At 37.7% G+C, this 19,732-nt stretch overlaps 1 long non-coding RNA gene across 1 annotated transcript in view; it reads left to right on the top strand.

The window, feature by feature from the left end:
* Positions 1-7,725: 7,725 nt before the first annotated feature.
* Positions 7,726-19,732, top strand: part of LOC130684411 (uncharacterized) — a 206,912-nt gene continuing 194,905 nt past the window's right edge. Inside the window, exon 1 of the long non-coding RNA XR_008998676.1 lies at positions 7,726-7,793. This is a non-coding gene — a long non-coding RNA (uncharacterized LOC130684411). The remainder of the gene's footprint in view (positions 7,794-19,732) is intronic.

Below are 19,732 nucleotides of genomic sequence, written 5' to 3' on the forward strand. Positions count from 1 at the left end.
GTGCCTAATTCATAAGCCTTATCACAGGTGTGAATGTATAGGAAAAAACCGAGTAGGTGGAGTTCACTACATATCGGTTCAGGCATCCGCTGGGGACTAGGAACGCATCCCCCTCAGATGGACTTCACTGTGCAAAGGAGCTGTGTCACTGCTTGTTACTGTGGGTGGTTTACCTCGTGTTAACACCCCCCGCAGGCTGCACGACAGTCCTCACAGCTCACTTGTGATGTTCTCTGAGAGCAGATTCCGGGGCTGGAGGAGGGAGAGGGTTGGCCTGGGAAAATAGACTGTGTTTTTTCGTTGTTATTGTTTGGGTGCTTTTTTGTTTTGTTTTTTGCTTGTTGGCACCTGGAGGTCAGTCGTGATAAGAAAGGGAGGAAACCTCCAAGATTTGTACTTGAGTGGAACTAGATAGCAATAAAACTCTCACTCTCTACTGTGAACAAAAGGCATTTTGGAGTGAGACGTTTCACAGCTCCTGTCAGGGTCTCTGCAGATGGCGCATCACAGCAGAGCGCAGCTGTCTGGGGCTGGGGGAGGAGGCGGCTTCACCACCGAGGAGCTCTTGCCCCAGAAGGTGAAGCAGCTTAGCTCAAGCACGACCCTTCGGATAGCTTGAGGAATCGATGCATCAGGAATTAATACATCCAGACCATATATCTGCCCCTAGAACTCTCCAAGAACAAAAAAAAAGTGCTACTTTTACTTGTGAGTTATTTTAAATACCTGTGCTAATGGTGCCATACTATTAAAATGCAAATTTAGAAATTATTGTGAGACAACAGAAAAAAGCGAGGCCAACTCCAAGGTCTAATTATGCAACTGCTTATTGCTGCCACCTAGGGGGCTGGTCAGGTAATGGACCGAAAAGGGAGGGAGAAGGATCAAGTCCACAGTCCCTTGAGAGTGCAAGTCGGAGCCCCCCGCGATTACAGAGGGGGCTGTGGGGACAGAGACTTGTCTGGAAAATGGTTCCACCTGGAAGAGGAATGGAGGGTGGGTGATGGAACTTAATCAGATTGTGTAACGCCTACTCGCCAAATTAGCATACCTAGCTAGATTTCTGCCCGTAGTTGTTTATTAAAATGCATATTTCATTCCCCTCACCCTCAATTTTGTTATTTGAGATACCTATTGACTACTTTCTTCAAATATTTATCCTCACCACTATTTAAAAAGTGATTAAAGAAGACAATTTAGGCAATGCAAACAAAACTTTATTTTGCCTAGTTTCCAAATTGCCTTTCCCTCACCTTTTTTTTTTTTTTTCACCTTTCTGAGAGCTTTTCTCAATTTATAAGACAGTTTTTGATGATTCCTCAGAGAACTGGGCTGCAACCTGAATGATATCAAGGTACTGACCCACCCATCCAACTATCTTATCCGCAGTTTCCTTCTTTAAATCAGGATCAGATATCAATATCTTCAACTAAGATGGAAATCTAAGAGCCCTATATTCTAGATTTAGAACTGTTTGCCTTTGGAATGTTTTTCTTTCCCTCTGGGTGCACAGTTTCATATAGTTTAGGGGAGAAGGCCTTTAAAAGAATAATTCCTAACAGGCACTTGATATCAGCTTACTATTTGGCCACCTTTTAGCCATACTGCTACTTTAAAAAAAAAAATCTTTTTAAATATCTTGTCAGGTTTCAGCTGAGACAAACAGTAAATATTCCTGGCAGTATGAACAACCCCTTGGTCACACAGGTATCCCCTAAAAAGGTACAAAACACAGCACCCTCCCAAGATCCAGAGCTACTCCAAAGAAAGACAAAAGAAAGAAAAACAATTTCTCTGAAATCTGGCAACAGTTGGTAGGACCTGAGCACATGCAAACGGGGTGCAACCCACATTTCTGTCTGGCCATATTTGAGGCCCCCAACCTAACGGTTGCCAAACTAAGTTCTCAGGACACAAAACAAGACAAACAAGAAGGCAGTAGTTATCCCTGTATCCCTGGAGGGAGAGGGTCAATAACTCATGGCTCTGGACCTGAAAAGGAAGCGGCAATGTGAATGTTTAATTTCCTCAGTCGACCAGACACTACAGACAGCTCCAGGAGAGCCCGCCCCCTTAGGAATTCTCGCCCTTTACCAGATTCTGCCAGTTTTCCCCCATGCAGGGTCCAGAAGGAGTGGGGTTTAGAGAGGGTAGCTCTGGTTCTACCAACCCTGGGAGAGCCCATACAGGGGTCTTCCTTTGAGGTAGATGGGGGTATCTGTAAGGCCACTAACTTGGCAGACTTTGGTCTATGGTCTTACAGTCTGTTTAGAGTAGAAAAACAATGCAGACGCAGGGTTAGTAGATGCTCAGTAATTGGGTAAAGGAGGATAGAGGGGAGCAGAAGTCACATCAGTTTACACTCTTTTGTTCTAGGGGCCTTTTGTGTCTTTAATTTTTCATTAGCCTTTTGCAGTTAATCTTTCAATGAAGCTACTTTGGAATTTTGAAAGCTTTTGGAGGCTTCTGCATACCAGTCAAAATAGTTATCCCATCCTGTCCGTTGATTTGGAAGTCCTTGATGTCAAAGGCATTTCTTAAATGAAGAACCTTGTCTCATTGGAACATTCCCCGTAATGGTCATTGTAGTTCTAGGTTGTTTGAGTGGGATTTTGCTGTTTTTGTAGGTATCTACAGCTTCCAGAACCACAGTCCTTAAATAAAAAATAAGCAGTTGTGTTGGAAGGCGGCATGCTCAATTCTTTGAAAGTTGAGGATCCCATTTCTTAAGCTAAGCCTTGGGTTTCCTGGAACCACATTATTACTGAAAGGGATGTGTTGGTGGATTGGACATTTTGTGGGTTTTTACAATGTATCTCATTGCATGACATTTTCTTGAGGTTGGCTGGTGACCTACTACTGTCCACGTAACCCATTCCATGGCCATCTTATCCAGCCCAGGAGGCCCACAGTTCAGCAGTAGGGACTCTCATGCTTTGGAGTACTGCACCCATCCCACTAATCTGTAGCTTTGGCTCAGAGACCTCCATTAACTAAAGATTTTGTATTCCTTTCACAAAAAGATTTATTTAAAGAGCTGGACACCCTGATGGCTTTTTAATAGTCTGACATGTGTCTACTTAGACTTTGATTTTGATGTTCAAAACAGTCCAAGTTTCTTAATTTATTTCCCCAAGTTCCCCAGGGATTTATGCTGTGGACTTAGCTCCAGGCTTTGTGAGGCACCTCTTAGGTACCACTGGTTGTGGATGTTGGAAGTCCTTCCATTTGAGTTCCCCACACTGTCAGCCATAGCTGATCCCAGTGTTACTATCCTGGGAGCTTTCTGGGAACTGGAACACACCCGGAACATTTGTGGAGTCCCAGACATTTCTAAGAACTATTATATATATATATTTAATAAAATAAAGTTGGTTTGAATCAGAGAGCTGTACATGAGGTAGAGAAGCTCAAATCTGAGAGTGACTCACCCACAGGGAAAGGAACAGTGACCTACAGGGGCTCAGTGGGCACCTCCCTCGTGCATCTTGTTGTCCTATAAGCCACTAGCCATTGGCTTCAAATTCCATTCCTCACTGCCAAAAACTGTAAAAAATGATTTTAAAAGGCAGTTTAGGTGATACGATTGAATTTTTTAAACACTTTATGAAGCAGTCTCTTTTCAGAGAATTGCAAAATGGGGCAGAAGGCAAAAAGCTTTTACACGACAAAGAATAAAGAACAAGGAACAGATAAATAGAAAATATGATTGGCTGGGGCCACACAGTCAACCTGGTTTGGGGTGAGAAAGCCCACAGAATTCATCTAAATTCCAGTCTGCTGACATGGCACCCCAGGAGCAACTCCATCTGGGGCCTCGATATTTATTTCAACACCACTTATCATGTTGGTCAGTGCTGTAAAACACAAGTAAGATAAATTCATTTGTGATTCCTATTATTTCACATACTTAACATATGCCTCTAATAAAATAGGAAGTGCCTCTTGTAACAGAAATACATCCAACCAGAATAAAGGTTTTCTACTACCATGAAACAGATGTAAGATCCCCTGGCAGCTATAAAATCTTGGTCACATGCAGGAGACAGCTTTAGATTGTTGCATAGGTTTTTAAGCATTGGATGATTTTTCACCTTTCCTATGTTATTTTCACAAACAGTTTTTGCAAACGTATTTTAGAAATTGTTGAATGGCATTATGTTCAGGATTGTATACCTTAAATATTAGTAATATGAACATACCCTTTTGCCAGTGAAGCCTACGATAATGAGTGGATAATTTGGATGGCAGTGTTCTATGAAGGTTTCAGAGCCCAGTGAACATGTTTGCCTAAATGGAAGACCGCGCAATCTCCATTTAGCACTAGCAATACCCATACAGGGCACACTGGTGCCCCCTTCATTTGGACATCCAGCAATCTAGCTGGCATTTCTTTGTGGCCTCACATTGAAACATTGATATCAAACTCAACATTTCCACAACTTAACTCTCCATTCCAGCAAACAGTGGCACTAGTCAGTCTGTTGCTTAATCAGGAACCAAAACAAAGAGTCTTCTTGCATTTCCTTTCTGGTTTATATTCCACATGAATCAGTAAGTCAGACATTGGTACATCCTCAATATATCTCAAAATGATCTAGTTCTCTGTACTTCATGGCCAGGATCCTGCTTATAGTCATTGTTATTTTTCTCCTGGACTGTGGTAGTCATTTCATAATTTATCACCCACATCTGCTCTGGACCCTGCTCTGATTATTCTCCACAGACACCAAGCAGAGTAGTTTTCCCACTCATGGGATTATTCAGCATGCCATGTGTATGAATGCTTATGATTCATATCATTGCCCTTTTCTGTTGGCTGCTTATCATTAGCTCTCAACTCAACCTTCCCCTCTTCTGAGCAGCCTTCTTGGTCTCTCTTTCTCAGTCAGATCCTTTCATTAGCTCTCACAGCAATAGCCATCCATCTTTCCAAGGAATTCTAACACTGCCTTTTCATTTTGACCATATGATTACTTAAGTGATATTTATCTTTCCCACTAGATCAAGCTCACAAGAGCATGGCCGTGTCAATTTTACATATTTTACCACAGTTCTAAGAACTTCTGGATTTCAATGGATGTTCAAAAAACTTGTTAAATGAATAAGTATATCCCTGATAGAAGGCCTCACAAATCTGGACACTATCCAACCTTGTCATATGTCTTTTTTTCCCTTGTCCACTTCTGCTAGTCACCCTGAGCTGCTTTCATTTGCCAAAAGGGTTTTTCTATTCCCGAGTATTCCAAACTCTGCTACTTCTATCTGGAATGTTCTTCCTATATTTCTTGATAAAGGTGACTTCTCATCTTTTAGTGGTGGCGTGAATGTAACTTTCTGAGGTCTCTATCACCTGATGTCCTTTATGAATCGGTTCTAGTTTTTTGTTATTTAAAGTTTTGACCTATTTTTATTTTCTTCATGTTTTTATAACAATTATACCCTTCTATCACTGCCTTCTCTCTCCTTAAAACCTAACACAGCATCTAAGAACATAATAAATATTCCAGTAACTAACAAATCATAATCAGATGAGGATACCTGTAGTCATGTTTGAGACTTTTCTCTGTAAGTTAGGCACTACATTATCTCATGTTTGAATGGTAAAGTCTAGGCAATAGATTACAGTTGGGATATTTTGAGTCTAAATAGTTTTAAAATAGGTTTCAGCACATGTCAGTCATATAAAAAAGAGCATACCCATAGAACATCCAGCATTAAGCAAGAAAATTTCTAATGAACATTTCAGTATAAGTTGAATGGGCAAAAAAGTGCACATTTAACTGAATAGGATAGGCGGTTGCTTAGGGTTTTTAGTTATAAACCATTTCTATGTTTTGAAATGTGGCATTTGTTCAGAATAATTTATCTGAGGCCTTTCTGGCAAGATTTAAATAACAATATCTGCTATTTCTTAGAGCAATTTGGAATTAGTAAAATATCTTTGTAAGATCCTGGTCTGTGGATTCAGACACACTTGGGTTCTAATCCTATTTCTATACTAATAAACAGCTATGTAAATTTGGACAATTGGTTTAACATTGTCAGTTTAAAATTAAGAAATTAAATACTTACTCTTTCCATAAAATTGGGTAACATTATAAGATTTTCATCATTATTTCCAATTTATAACCATAAACTAGTGTCACCTGCATTTGGAACACATCTTTTGCTTCTTTATAAGACCCAGACAGAGAAGAAATGGACAGTGGTCAGCTGGGCGGGTTCATGGAAATGCCCATTTACATGGCATTGTGTCTCTGGGATTATAAATCTTAAAGAAAACATAGAAACATGAATTTATCAGAACATATCTGTGGTCTACTGCCTTTGTGCTATGCAATGTTATAAGTTTTTTTCATAGACTCTATTGCTTAAATTCTGCGCAGTGAATACAAATGGGACAAATGTTTTGCTTAGCCATCCAAGGCATGCTGAAGAGCCTTCTAAATCATGTATCCAGCAAAGTGCAAAGTTGTATTGTGGTTGAAATGGGATATGCAAGTTTAGGGCAAAGGGCAAATTTCTAGGGACATCATATTAAGAGAATACTGACCCCAGTTGTCCTACTCTGTCCTTCCTTTCTGCATTGTTTGGTCACTTCCAAGTAAATGTTGAATAAATATATAAATAATAATGTTTAACAAGGGAATTGATTATATCATTTTTTGCCAACTAAAAATTAACAGAGAATTTTTCAAAGCCATTTATGCAAACCCTGAGTTTTAGAGTAAAAATAAAATGCAGAGCATTCATAAACACCAATAGTGGGTTTGGAATTGAGTTCATTCAGCGTAGCTAGCAACAGCTTCCTATTTGTTGAGGAATGCAACAGAAATCAGAAAAACCCTCACATTTTAATATTTTCCACCTAGGTTTGAAAAATTAAACAGTTATCAGAGTAGAGGCTTACATGCTCTTGAGGCAAGATATTGGCCTGCAAATCTCTGCTTAGCAATGCAGCAAAAAGAGTATCTGTAACTTTAGAAGGAACATATATTAAGAACACAGATTTATGATTTTGGGGAAAAAATATATAACTCTCTTATCCTAAAATAATTTGCCAATATGTATCCCTATAAGTAAGTCTTAAAGGTCTTTTTTCCATGGAATAGTCCTTCAAAATGATTACAGGATATAGTGTCTTATCAAAAACAAACAAACAAATAAAACCCACTATATACAAAGAAACTGTTTTCCAAAGTATTTTAAGCATTTACCTAAGATTGATGCCACTAATTTTAATTAAATACTGCTGGGTTTAAAACTGTAGTTAATGCAAGACTGAGAAATTAGGCTGATATAACTTTATCGTTTGCCAAATTAGAAGAAAAATTAAATTTTCTAAATTTAAAATTTCTAATATCCCATAAATAAGGAAGGAAGAGAACTGTGTTGCTTAAAACACAAACTTCAGAGGTCGATTAAATAACGCAGTGATAAACCACCCGCCCTGCTCCCTCTGGCTCAGACCCTCTCCCACCCGGCGCCTCCCTTCACCCTCAGGGGGGCATCAGCCCGCAGGGCACCTGGGCTGCGTCACTCCCCTCGGGCTGCGTCACTCCCCACGGGCTGCGTCGTCCGTCTGGTGGGCCGGCCTCTGAAGCGGTGGGAGGAGCGGCAGCAGCGTCCCTCCGCGGGCGGGGCGGGCGGGGCGGGCGGGGCGGGCGTGGGGACGCCTCCTGCGCACGCGCACAGGCCCCGCGGGGCGTCGTGCTGCCGCGCCCGCGTCCTGTCATCGGTTCCTCACACTCCTGTCGTGGGCCGGACAAGGACGCCCCACAAATTCGGAGGTAAATTAAATACTTACACAAAGCCCGCAACGTTTAGAGGTAAATACACAATGCAAGCCCCACAGCATTTAGAGGTAAATTAAATACTCATACGAACCCCACAAAGTTTAGAGGTAAATTAAACAATAATGACATGGTATCAATGTGCATGGACTTCGTCCGTGTTGGTGGGCATAACATTTTTTCGTGCACTCTGCGTGTGAGTGAATCTGCACAAAAATAGAGGAAGGCAGAAACCGTCATTATTCCTCTTTGCTAAGTAAGGAAGCTGTCTTAGTCTGAATAACTAACCACAGAACCACAGCTAGTACATGGTTGAGGTGAATAGAAAACCACCGTTTTGCCCAGAGCCTATTTTCAAATCGGTTTGCTTTTCTATACTGTAAACTTACTATGTGGGGACCATTAAGTTGTTAATGGCAATGAGGAATTCTTAGAGAATATATTCTTGTCTATAGTTACAATGCATAATAAATACCTATGTATATAGTGATGCACTATATCAAAGAAATGCACTGTGGTATAGATAGATATAAATCTTTCTATTGTTTACTCTTATTTATATAATTATCCCTTCTTATGGTAATTTCTCCAGTTATTTCATAATATATATTAAGCATATTCACATTTTGAGCCCCTCTGCAATTTCTTGCTCTCATGGTTCATAGTATAAAGAGCACGAAGATGTGTATATACTCAGAAAATACCTTTTTAAACATTTACTGGACTACATTTGTGCAACTTTTGGCAAATACCCTGAAACATTACTGAACTATTTTTGGTGGTAGTTCCAAGGCTCTCTTAGCACATACATTTTTGGGGCAAAATATTCACCAAAGTTTTGCTATGCATACTATTAAGCCATTTGATTATTTTTTGCGCCTTCTTGTTTGTTTTAATTCAGAAGTAACCATCTAAGCAAACTAGAGCAGGCTTACAAGATATGCATTATAAATTAAAGTCATCTATTTGAATCTCCAAATATTTCGATCAAGGCAATATTCCTTTTTGACATATGCTGATAGAACAGAATTGTCTTCCTGTTTCCATCATGAGCCCTGTTTTACAAATGAGGAGTGCATACATTAAAATGCATGCAATTTTTACCTCAAAATTATGGACCGTTAACTTCAGGAGTTAAAGAAATAACCTCTTTATAGTGCTCTTGAAAAACCTTAAAGTGCTCAGAATTTCTGGGCATCGTCCGGAAGGCCAATTAAAAATGCCCTCAGTTGGGGTGGGGAAATGACGTCCTGATGCTAAACCTTTGCTTTAAGAAACGGCAGCATTAGCCACATGAAATAACCTTACATACCCTTAGTACAATCGCCTCAGAAAGTCTTTCTCCTAAATACATGATAAAGGAAATGCTTCATTTTCATTATAGTTCATTTGTATTGATTCATCACTGCATTACCTTTGAGGGTTTTGACGCACTATATTGAATTCATAGATTTATAGAAATTAGAATCATAAAAGGCCTATCAGCCCATCTGGCTCAACTCATCAGTGAAGGATTGTTTGGTATAGCTTATTCTTTAGTGTTTAGTCAAACTGTAAATGAGTTAAGCCATAGCACTTTTGGGAAATGACCTCAATGATAAAGTTGGCTACATATGTTTTTCATCATCATCATCACCAAAAAATGAGTGTGCAATGGTTCAGAAGGAAAGGACTCAGCTAGGTGTCCCGGGGAAGTCAGATACAGAGAGACCAGAGACCAAAGTCAAGAAAGCAAAGTAAGTTTTAATACCCTCTGCACAGAGAAACAGAGCGGGCCTGTCTAAGGTGAGACAGGCAGGTGTGGATGCTCATTCTGAGGCTTCTTTTATGTGGTTTTGGCAGGGCAGAGAGGTCCTTGATTGACAGCTGTCAGCTCCCTAGGCTTGTTCTGATTGGTGAAATGGGGACAGGGGCTGTGCTGTGCCTGTGCTTCTGATGTTTCTTATCTGAGGGGACCCTGGACATTTCCTGAGTCACTCTTGGACCCTGTGGCCTCATCTGATTAACTCTCTGAGTCATTTCTGGCTCTCTGGCTCTATCTGATTCACTCCCTCAGTCATCTTTGGGGGCCCTTTCTCCTTTCCATCCCGCTCATTTCTGTCTTTCTGCCTAACACAACCATATCTTAGCCATTGGGGTATCAAAAATATGAGTCAGTCTTCCCCAATATTTAAATTTTCCCACAGGGAACGTGACAATGCTATATAGTATATTTAGTAGTAAATACTTCTGACAGAGTAAGAAATATTACCCAAATAACCAGGTTTATATGCATTTTTAAAGTGTACTAATTTACCAGGAGGAAAATAATAGGTTCAATTTTTTTTTTGATGTACAGTATAATACCAAGAAACCTATTGTGTGGGGTCTAGAATTGTCTTAGGTGTGTCATGACTTTTCAAAAGTCTGACCTACTCGAGACCTTTCCATGACTATGTCCTCATCCTCAGTTAACTAACATAATCCTTACAACTTCATCACCGCACTTATTCTTTCTGACAATTCTTCACTTCTATCTTTGGATACTAAAAAAATGGCCACAGAATCTTCAGAATATTTCAGAGCAATCACCATAAGTTAATTTTCTACAAATGACATATTCAAGAATATTTCCTTCAGTAAGACGGAAGTTGAATAAATCCCCTGATCCCTCATCAAACTCTGTAAGTCGGTCTATGTTGATGAATATTCTGTTACAAACTATTGTGTCTGCTTCCTACATTTAGCATAGCGCCTGAAATGGGGAAAATGAGAATTGCTCTCAAATCCAGCTGCAATCAATCATCTTGGAATATACTCTCATCCCTGTGAGTGACACAACATAATAATTAAAGTCCTCTTCTGTCAGAAATTGAATAGACTCAGAAAAATTTTGATAGAAATAGACTTTTTAACTTTTAATTTTCGATTGTTCCTAATGAATTCTCATAAAGTATAATTAGCTCATTTAATTCTTTATTCTTTCTTGCTGAAGTAAAATCCTTTAAGCAAAGGGAAATTATTATTTTTCCCATTTTTATTTCCCCCTGTGCATACATTTTATCATATTTATATCACATAGTAGAGGTTTTGACAGAATTATGTGTTTGGGGACTCTCTTCTCAGTGTCTCTCTGCTACACATTCACATCCAGCTGTTAGTTATAAAGTAATATTCATGCAGTTTAAAAATTAATTTGAATGTGTTCATCTCAAAGTAAATTAATTTTTACAAACGGTTGTTTCTAGTGTCATTTTAATGGTCATTCTGTCTTAAAATTCAAAATCATCTCTGTCACTAATCTATTTCTCTCTTAAAATCAGATACCTTATACTTTTTATCTACTCTTTTTCAATGATTCTATCTTAAAATCATTCAGTTGAGTGCCCTTTTCCTTTTTATGTATTTTGATTCTTCCATGTAAACTATTTTTTGTTCCAAAGCTACCTTGAAAAAATTTAGGGAACTAGAATTTCTTTGGCTCAAAATGGGTTCTCTTTCACATTGTCAAGGCCTCTGAAGCTATTAAATAATTAAATCAGCAGTAACCTCATCATCGTATATGATCATTTTGTCCTTACAACTTTCTAAGCTTAGCTAGTCCAAGGAAATTAAATTGTAGATGAATTTTAGATAGAAATAGTTATTTTGTGAAACATGAAAACTCGGGGTAGGCACGGGTGGGTGGGAAGTTTTAATAGAGCATTCTGAATGCATCCTTGAATCTGTAGAATGATCAAGAAGGCACAGAGAAGAAGAAAGCTCAGGAAAATGTTCTCAAGAAAAAATAACTGAAAAAGCAGCTGCCAATAAAGAAAAATGTTTAATTCACATGTGTGCCTAAGGATGCTCATTAGTACTCCTTAAATATTTCATTAAATGTTGCCTGAACAGTTAGTATGAGTGAAAGACTGTGCTAGGTATTGATAGAAAACCATTTCCTTCTTTAATATTAAGTGAGTGGGGTAGATAACATTTCTGCTGAGGTATCCAATAGTTTTTATGTAATGAATAGTTCCTTCAGATTGTTTACAATCTATTTAAAGAAGGAAACAGTAAGCACCCAGAACAAAATCAGAATCCAAAACAAGATATTCAACAAAGAAGAGTGTAAGTCAGAAATGATTTATACAGATACCATTCCACTGAATGGAACCAAGAGCACTAAGTTAGCCGTGTATTGAAATTTAAGTCTTATCATCTGGTAAGACCTAGTAATACATGATTCTGTGGAAGAGGATAAATGAAATTCTATGTATGTGTGTGTGTGTGTGTGTATATACACATACATATGTATCTGTAAATACACATGTATTATATATGTGTGTATATATATATAAAGTGTGTGTGTGTATGTGTGTATAGGTGTGTGTGTGTGTGTATAAAATAATACTTTGTATTATTATAGCTTGTGTATATAATAAAAAATACCTGGTAAGATGTTCAGGATTATACAAAAGTAGTATGTGTTTGTTTTTGTTTTTAATTTCAAAAGATTATTATTTCAAGCACTGATTACCAGTAGGGCAATTATATCCCCCAGAGAACATTTAGCAAAGTCTGGAAATAATTTTGTCCATTATAACTTGGGGTGTAGGGGAGCTTCTGGTATCTGGTGAGCAGAGGCCAGGATTCTGTGAAACATCCAAAAAAATGCCCAAGATAGACTCTTCCATCAGCATAGAATTATCTAGCCCCCAAATGGCAGTTCTGTGGAGGCTGAGGAATCCTCTGCGGAGAGCATTTAGGATACCACCCGTAAGTGATACATAAAGTGTGCTGAATCTTAAAGAACAGACATGGATTGAATAGAGTAGAAATATTTTTATGTGGGGAGAGAGAATGAGTGATAGTATGGTTTTTAAAAGGAAACCTTTTTCTCAAAAATGGATTGTGAAGGCAGTAAGTTTTGCAGTGAGTTGATGCAAGTTCGTTGGTGCAAATGTAAGGTGTTTAGTGCCAGGCTGTGACTGAGAGGATGGTTGTGTAGTTACCATGGAGAAATTCAAGGCTAGTATAATTTAGGGAAACTCATGCCTGTAAGGGTAAGCAATTATCAAGGCAGAAAAGACTAGAGAGATGGGGGAAGAAATCAGAAGATGTTATAGTGGAGACCTGGGAATGGAAACTGAATGGAAAGGGGAGCTGAAACTATGCAGAAATCCTGGAAGATTGTAGAAAGGGTAGACTAAGCCCAGAGAAACAGGTCATCAATGGTTGCCCTCAGAAATGAGTTTTTACTACTTTAGGCAATAGAACACTATGCTCTGTATTGATTTTCTGACAAATTCTATATATCAGGACTATTTTGCTGAGGAACTGAAACTCTACTTTTCAGAGCTTCCCATTTTAATAAGGTGCCTAGTACATAATATCTGTACTGTAACATACAAGACACCATTACAACCGGAGGAGTAAGTACACCCTATTGTCATGTGTGGTTAAAGAAGTTTTCTGACATAAAATACAATTAAAATGGAGGCTTCAATTAGCAAGAATTCATCGACTCTGAGACTTCCTCTAGTTAATGCCTCTAATTCTTTCAGCTAACTTCTGCTTCCTTAGGGGTAATGAGACTGGTGGATGGTGTCTGCCCTATTGGTAGGCTGGAGAATATTTTGGGATAGGTGCATTCATCTCCTACTTGTTCCTTGGCAGCGTAACCATGGCTAGTATTCCTGCCTTACCTCTCAGGACCCAGACAAGAATAGTATTCTTGGTTGTTATATTCCCCAAATATTCTGAGAACAACACCCCTCCCCCACTGTAAAAATCCTGAACCTCACCGACCATCCTGAAATTCTTCTCTCCAGACCTTATTCTTCTCAATCCACAACTTGAAGGATATTACCTTGTCAGTGAAAAATATAATGTGGGAGGCAAGGAGAAAATAGTCCTGTCATGTAATACATACTTTCAAATCTTCCAGTCTTCACCTTTACAGGCTTTTGAAATAAAAGCCCAAAATAAGGAGAGGTTTCCCCTCTATCTGCAAGAGAGTCTGTACGTCCTTAGACAACAGGAACAGCTTTCTGGAGGAGGTGCTTGCAAGGATACTGTCTGCGAACATTTCACAATCATTCCATCCAGACATCAGTATCATCAGTTCGAATGAGAACCCGCATTATTGACACATTTTTAGAAGTGCTATCATATAGGCCAGGGGAAAAGACATTTCAACTGTTAAATGCTTTGCTGTTCCTTAGTCGGTTCTGTCAAAGGGAGTCACTTAGTAAGAGTTCAAATAGTCTATCTCAGTGTCTTTGTATTACCATTTCTGCCAGTCATCTTGTCACTCTTCCAGTCGGCCAAGCTAGGAATGTGAGTTATCAGGCTTTCACCATTTTCTTTTGTTATTGCATTGTGTAATTTTCAGGTCCTTCTGGTACTTTCCTTAAAATGTGTCTTTTTACTGTTCTAATCCCTTCAGTGTTTTATATCCCTCTTCACAACAGCATTTTAAGTGTATGTCCTAAGCGCTTTGCAACCTTGAGACTTCCCCCCAGTCCAACCTGAAAAATACTACCCCACCTACAGAATCAAAGTAGCTTTAATGTTATTGTATCTAAAAGTCAAAACACAGTTGTGTGCCCCCCTAATGGTGGGATTCCTTTTCACTCTTTTACTTTTTCTCATCTTTACTGCTACTGTTTGCTGTGTGTTTAATTACCAGTTTAATTCAAATTAACTCTTTGTATTCAGTGTTGAACTTGTAAAGTTAAACAGAAAACTGTAAATTCACAAGATTTATTATATGACTATCATAGAAATAAATGTATTTCAAGTGTTCATTGTTGAAGCTTTCTGATTTTTTTCCCCCTGTTCTTATTTTATTCCTTTTGGAGTTATCCAAGAATTTCTAAACTCTAAAATATCAATAAATGTCTAGGTTTCAAAATTGTCAACTTGTTTATTTAAAAAATGACTTGGGTATTTATTATCAGAGAGCTATATAAAACTTTAAAAGATTTATGTAAAACAGAATTACAAAATGATATGCTTTCTAGAACAACCCAAATTACAGGCATATCCTGAGCAACCTATTACCAGTCATCTGCTCATGTGCATAGCCAGTATGAAAAGGTTTCATTCCTTATATTCATCCAAAGGCCAGTAGGAAAAACCTCTTGAGCAAATGCCACCATGTTTTAACCTATTGTGTTTATTTCCCAGGTCTATGACAATAAATTAATACAAACTTGGTGTCCTGAAACAACAGACATTCATTCTGTCATAAGTCTGAAGGCCAGAGTTTAAAATCAACGTGTCGGCATAGCCACACCCCCTCCAAAAGCCCTAAGTGAGATCGCTGGGCTAGTCCAGCCTCCAGTAGCTCTCGGCATTCCTTGGTTTATGGCAGGCTGGCCCCAGTCTTGCTCTCCATCTGTCCATGGTCTTCTCTGTGTTCATCAAATCTCCATCTCCTTGCCAAGTATACTGGCCATTGGATTCAAGACTCACCCCAAATGTAGGATGATCTCATCCTGATAACATTAATTCAATGAATTACACCTTTAAAGACCCTATTTCTGAACAATTTTAAATATACAGAAAGACTTGGACATATATTTTTGAGGTACACAATTTAGCTCACTAGACCCTTGGAAGATTAAATTTAAACTAATAGCTTAACTACCATCATCCCCCTCATACTCAGGTGAGATTATCTGTAAGCAATATATACTACCTCTAAACTGTTTACTGTATGATACCAATTATAGCATGGTTCCAAACACATACGAGTTGGTATTAGTCGTATTAATATATGCATTCTTATCTATGATAGCTTCAATTATCTATTTCATATCCATAGTTTATAAGTGAATGTAATTGTGTGTATATATGTAAAATACTGTTGATTTTTGTATGAGTAAGGCAATTCAATGAGCAGAAAAATCTCATTTTTACTTGACAAAAAAGCTTTAATTTATTCAAATAAATTTGCTATCTCAAGAGGACATTTGCAGTTTCTTTTAGGGATATTTTGCCTTACAAATTCCTCATTATGTTTCAGAGAATTTCCCATGTTATTATTCTCTGCTACAGACAATAGAGGACAGATTCTCATTCATTTTTCCAGCCTTCCTTGTTGCTAGGATATGAGCAAGTGACGTTATGCTTCACAAGTGAGATGCACCCAACCCAATCTTTGGGTTATAAACCAGGGAAGCAGAAAGGCCGGCACCTATGTATGCAGGTGGGGCCATTTAGTTTTAGGAGGAAGTGGTGCCACCAGCAGAGTTTCATACCCAAATCAGCCACAATAGAAACACAAACTGTGATCAGTTGCACTGTGATGACAGCAATATGAGGTTCAGAGCCCTGCGGTGTGTTCTCAGGCGTTATTACTGCTGACATACTCTTCAGTGCCTGGGCATTCCCAGACATTATGTGGGCTACCTTTAATTACTTATTAGGTTACTTTCCTGTGTTCTGGCAACAAAGAACAATGATTGATGCATTCACCCATCAGACTCTGTTCAGTAGCAAAAACAATAATCCAATATGTTGATACGAATTAAAAAGTTGACCAGGAGGCACAGGGAGTGGAGAGGGATCAGGATGGAATGATTTCTTATAACACAAAAGTGAGTAAAATCCCTGATGCTTAATCAAAAACTTCATTTATATAAAATGTAATTTTAAAACATATAACCTATTTCTGTTCATCCTGACATTAAAACTCATCCAGGTATATAGAGAATATCTTTATTTTTATAGCTTGTCAGTCTGCACAGAAAATAATAAAACAATGTATCATGTTGGTTAAAATGATCGTGTGTGTGTGTATAAAAACCGGGTACAAGAACAGATGTTATTGTTACTGCTTTTATTTTTTTGTCTTTTTCTTTTTTTATTGAAGTATTACTGATATATAATCTTATATTTGTTTCAAATATACAACACAGTAGTTCAACAGTTATCCATATTATTAAATATTCACCCCAACTAGTGCAGTTACTATTTGCCAATATAGGAAGATGTTACAGAATCATTGGCTATATTCTCCATGCTGTACCATGATCCCTGTGACCATCTTATATTATGATTGAGAATTTTTGTGCCCTTTTACCCCCTTCACCTTCCCTACCCACCCATGCCAACCCCTCCCCTTTGGTAACCATCAGTCACTTTTCAGTGTCTATGAGTCTACTGCTATCTTGTTCATTTTCCTTTGTTTTGTTTTTATATTCCACAAATAAGTGAAATCATATGGTATTTGTCTTTCTATATCTGGCTTATTTCACATAGCCTAATACCCAGTTGGCCCATCTGTGCTGTTGCAAATGTCAGGATTCCTTTTTTTTAAAGACTGAATAATATTTCACTGTGTACATATGTAAAACTTCTTTATCCAACCATCTATTGATTGACACTTTTCTTTCTTTCATATCTTGGCTATTGTAAATAATGTGACAATAAACATAGGGGTACATATATCTTTTCAAATCAGAGATTTTGTTTCTTCAGGTAAATTCACAGTAGAATTGTGTCATGTGGTATTTTTATTTTTAGTGTTTTGAGGAACCTCCATACTGCTTTCCACAATGGTTAAACCACTGACATCCCCACCAACAATGTAGGAGGGTTCACTTTTCTCCACATCTTCAACACTTGTTATTTATTGTCTTTTGGATAGTGGTCGTTCTAACTAATGTGAGGGAATATTTCATTGCGGTTTTTATGTGCAGTTCCCTGATGATTAAAAATGTGGATTATCTTTTCATGTGTCTGTTGACCATCTGTATTTCTTCTTTGGAAAAATGTCTTCACCCATTTTCATATTGGGTTATTTGCTTGTTTGGTGTTGAGGCATATGAGTTCTTTACATATTTTGAATGTTAACCTCTTATTGGATAAATAATTTTTGAATATATTTCCCCAAACTGTACATTCCTTTTTTGTTCTGCTGATGGTGTCCTTTGCTGTACAGAAGCTTTTTAGTTTAATGTAGTCCCACTGGTTCATTTTTTATTTTGTTTCCCTTGACCAAGGAAATGTGTCCAGGAAAAATAAATTTCTCATGTTTCTATTCAAGATATTCTTGCCTGTTTTCTCCTGAGTTTTATGGTTTCATGTCTTACATTTAGGTCTTTAATCCTTTTTTTAGTTTACTTTTGTGTATGGAGTTAGACAGTAATCCAGTTTCATTCTCTTGCATGGAGTTTTCCAGTTATCCCAATAGCAGCTATTGAAGAGACTGTTTTTTCCCATTTTATATCCATGGATTCTTTATCATATATTAATTGACCATATATGCATGGATTTATGTCTGGGCTTTCTATTCTGTTCCACTGATCTATAGGTCTGTTCTTTTGCCAGTACCATACTGTTTTGACTACTGTAATTTTGTAGTATACCTTGAATTCAGGGAGCATAAAACCCCAGCTTTGTTCTTCTTTATCAGAATTGCTTTGGCTACTTGGGGTCTTCTGTCATTCCATATGAATTCTAGGATTCTTTGCTCTCATTCATTGAAAAACATCCTTGGTATTTTTTTTTCAAAGTGTATACATATTTATTTATTTTTAATTTTTTATTAAGGTATGATTGATATACACTCTTATGAAGGTTATACATGAAAAAAAACCAATGTGGTTACTACATTTACCCATATTATCAAGATATTATCAAGTCCCCACCCATACCCCATTGCAGTCACTGTCCATCAGTGCAGCAAGATGCCACAGATCCACTATGTGCCTTCTCTGTGCTACACTGTCCTCCCCGTGACCCCCCACACCATGTGTACTAAACATAATACCCCTCAATCCCCTCCTCCCTCCCTCCCACAACCCTCCCTCCCACACCCCTCCCCTCTGGTAACCACTAGTTCATTCTTGGAGTCTCTGAGTCTGCTGCTATTTTGTTACTTCAGTTTTGCTTCACTGTTATACTCCACAAATGAGGGAAATCATTTGGCATTTGTCTTTCTCCACCTGGCTTATTTCACTGAGCATAATGTCCTCCAGCTCCATCCATGTTGTTGCAAATGGTAGGATTTTTTTCTTTCTTATGGCCGAATAATATTCCATTGTGTATATGTACCACATCTTTTTTATCCATTCATCTACTGATGGACACTTAGGTTGCTTCCATATCTTGGCTATTGTAAAAAGTGCTGCGATAAACATAGGGGTGCATCTGTCTTTTTGAATCTGAGAACTTGTATTCTTAGGGTAAATTCCAAGGAGTGGGATGCTTTTAGTCTTATTGTAAATTTAATATATAAAATTTAATGGGGTTCTCTCCCATCCTACCTAAATATTCTATTCTTTAAAAGTCCTTTTCCCAATAATACACAAAGCCAACATAAGTATTCTTAATTTTTATTAATTTCCCTATAAATGTTCTTTTATTTTGTTACCACTATTGTTAAAAAAACAGCTCTTTTAAAAATCTAATGTTCTGCAACATAGATTAAATAAACTTTGGAGAAACTAACCAAACGATATAATTACAATTCTAAAAACTTTTTAAATCAATTGATAGAGTGTGTTCTGAGTTCCAAACAATCAACTTGTATATGAAGTTTTGAGATATAACTATGTGAAAACTGAATTAATTAATTAAGCCTCTTTGGTAAATGAAATAATATAAAGCAGAAGTGATTACAAAATGTCATTGCTGAAAGTAAGAAATGAACTCTGCATAGTTGAAAGGGTGAATGTTTAAGAATATCAGATAGAAAAAATAGCTTTAATCTTAGTTTGTGACATTGAGAATCATGCAAGTTACTTTAAAAACTATGGAAATAAAATAGAAAAATAGATGACAATTATTTTACTACTAAATGCCAGAAAACAGACTTTTGAGAAAATCATTAATATGATTAAATCAGCAATAAAAAACCATGTCTTTGAATCTATCCTTAAACCTATACTGTCTAAACATTAAACTGATACTGTCTGATCATATCAACAAATCTACTCTGTAACTGTGAATCAATGACTCAT

Source organism: Manis pentadactyla, chromosome 7 (genome assembly GCF_030020395.1).
Source record: "Manis pentadactyla isolate mManPen7 chromosome 7, mManPen7.hap1, whole genome shotgun sequence".
In the NCBI taxonomy this organism is placed as follows: domain Eukaryota; kingdom Metazoa; phylum Chordata; class Mammalia; order Pholidota; family Manidae; genus Manis; species Manis pentadactyla.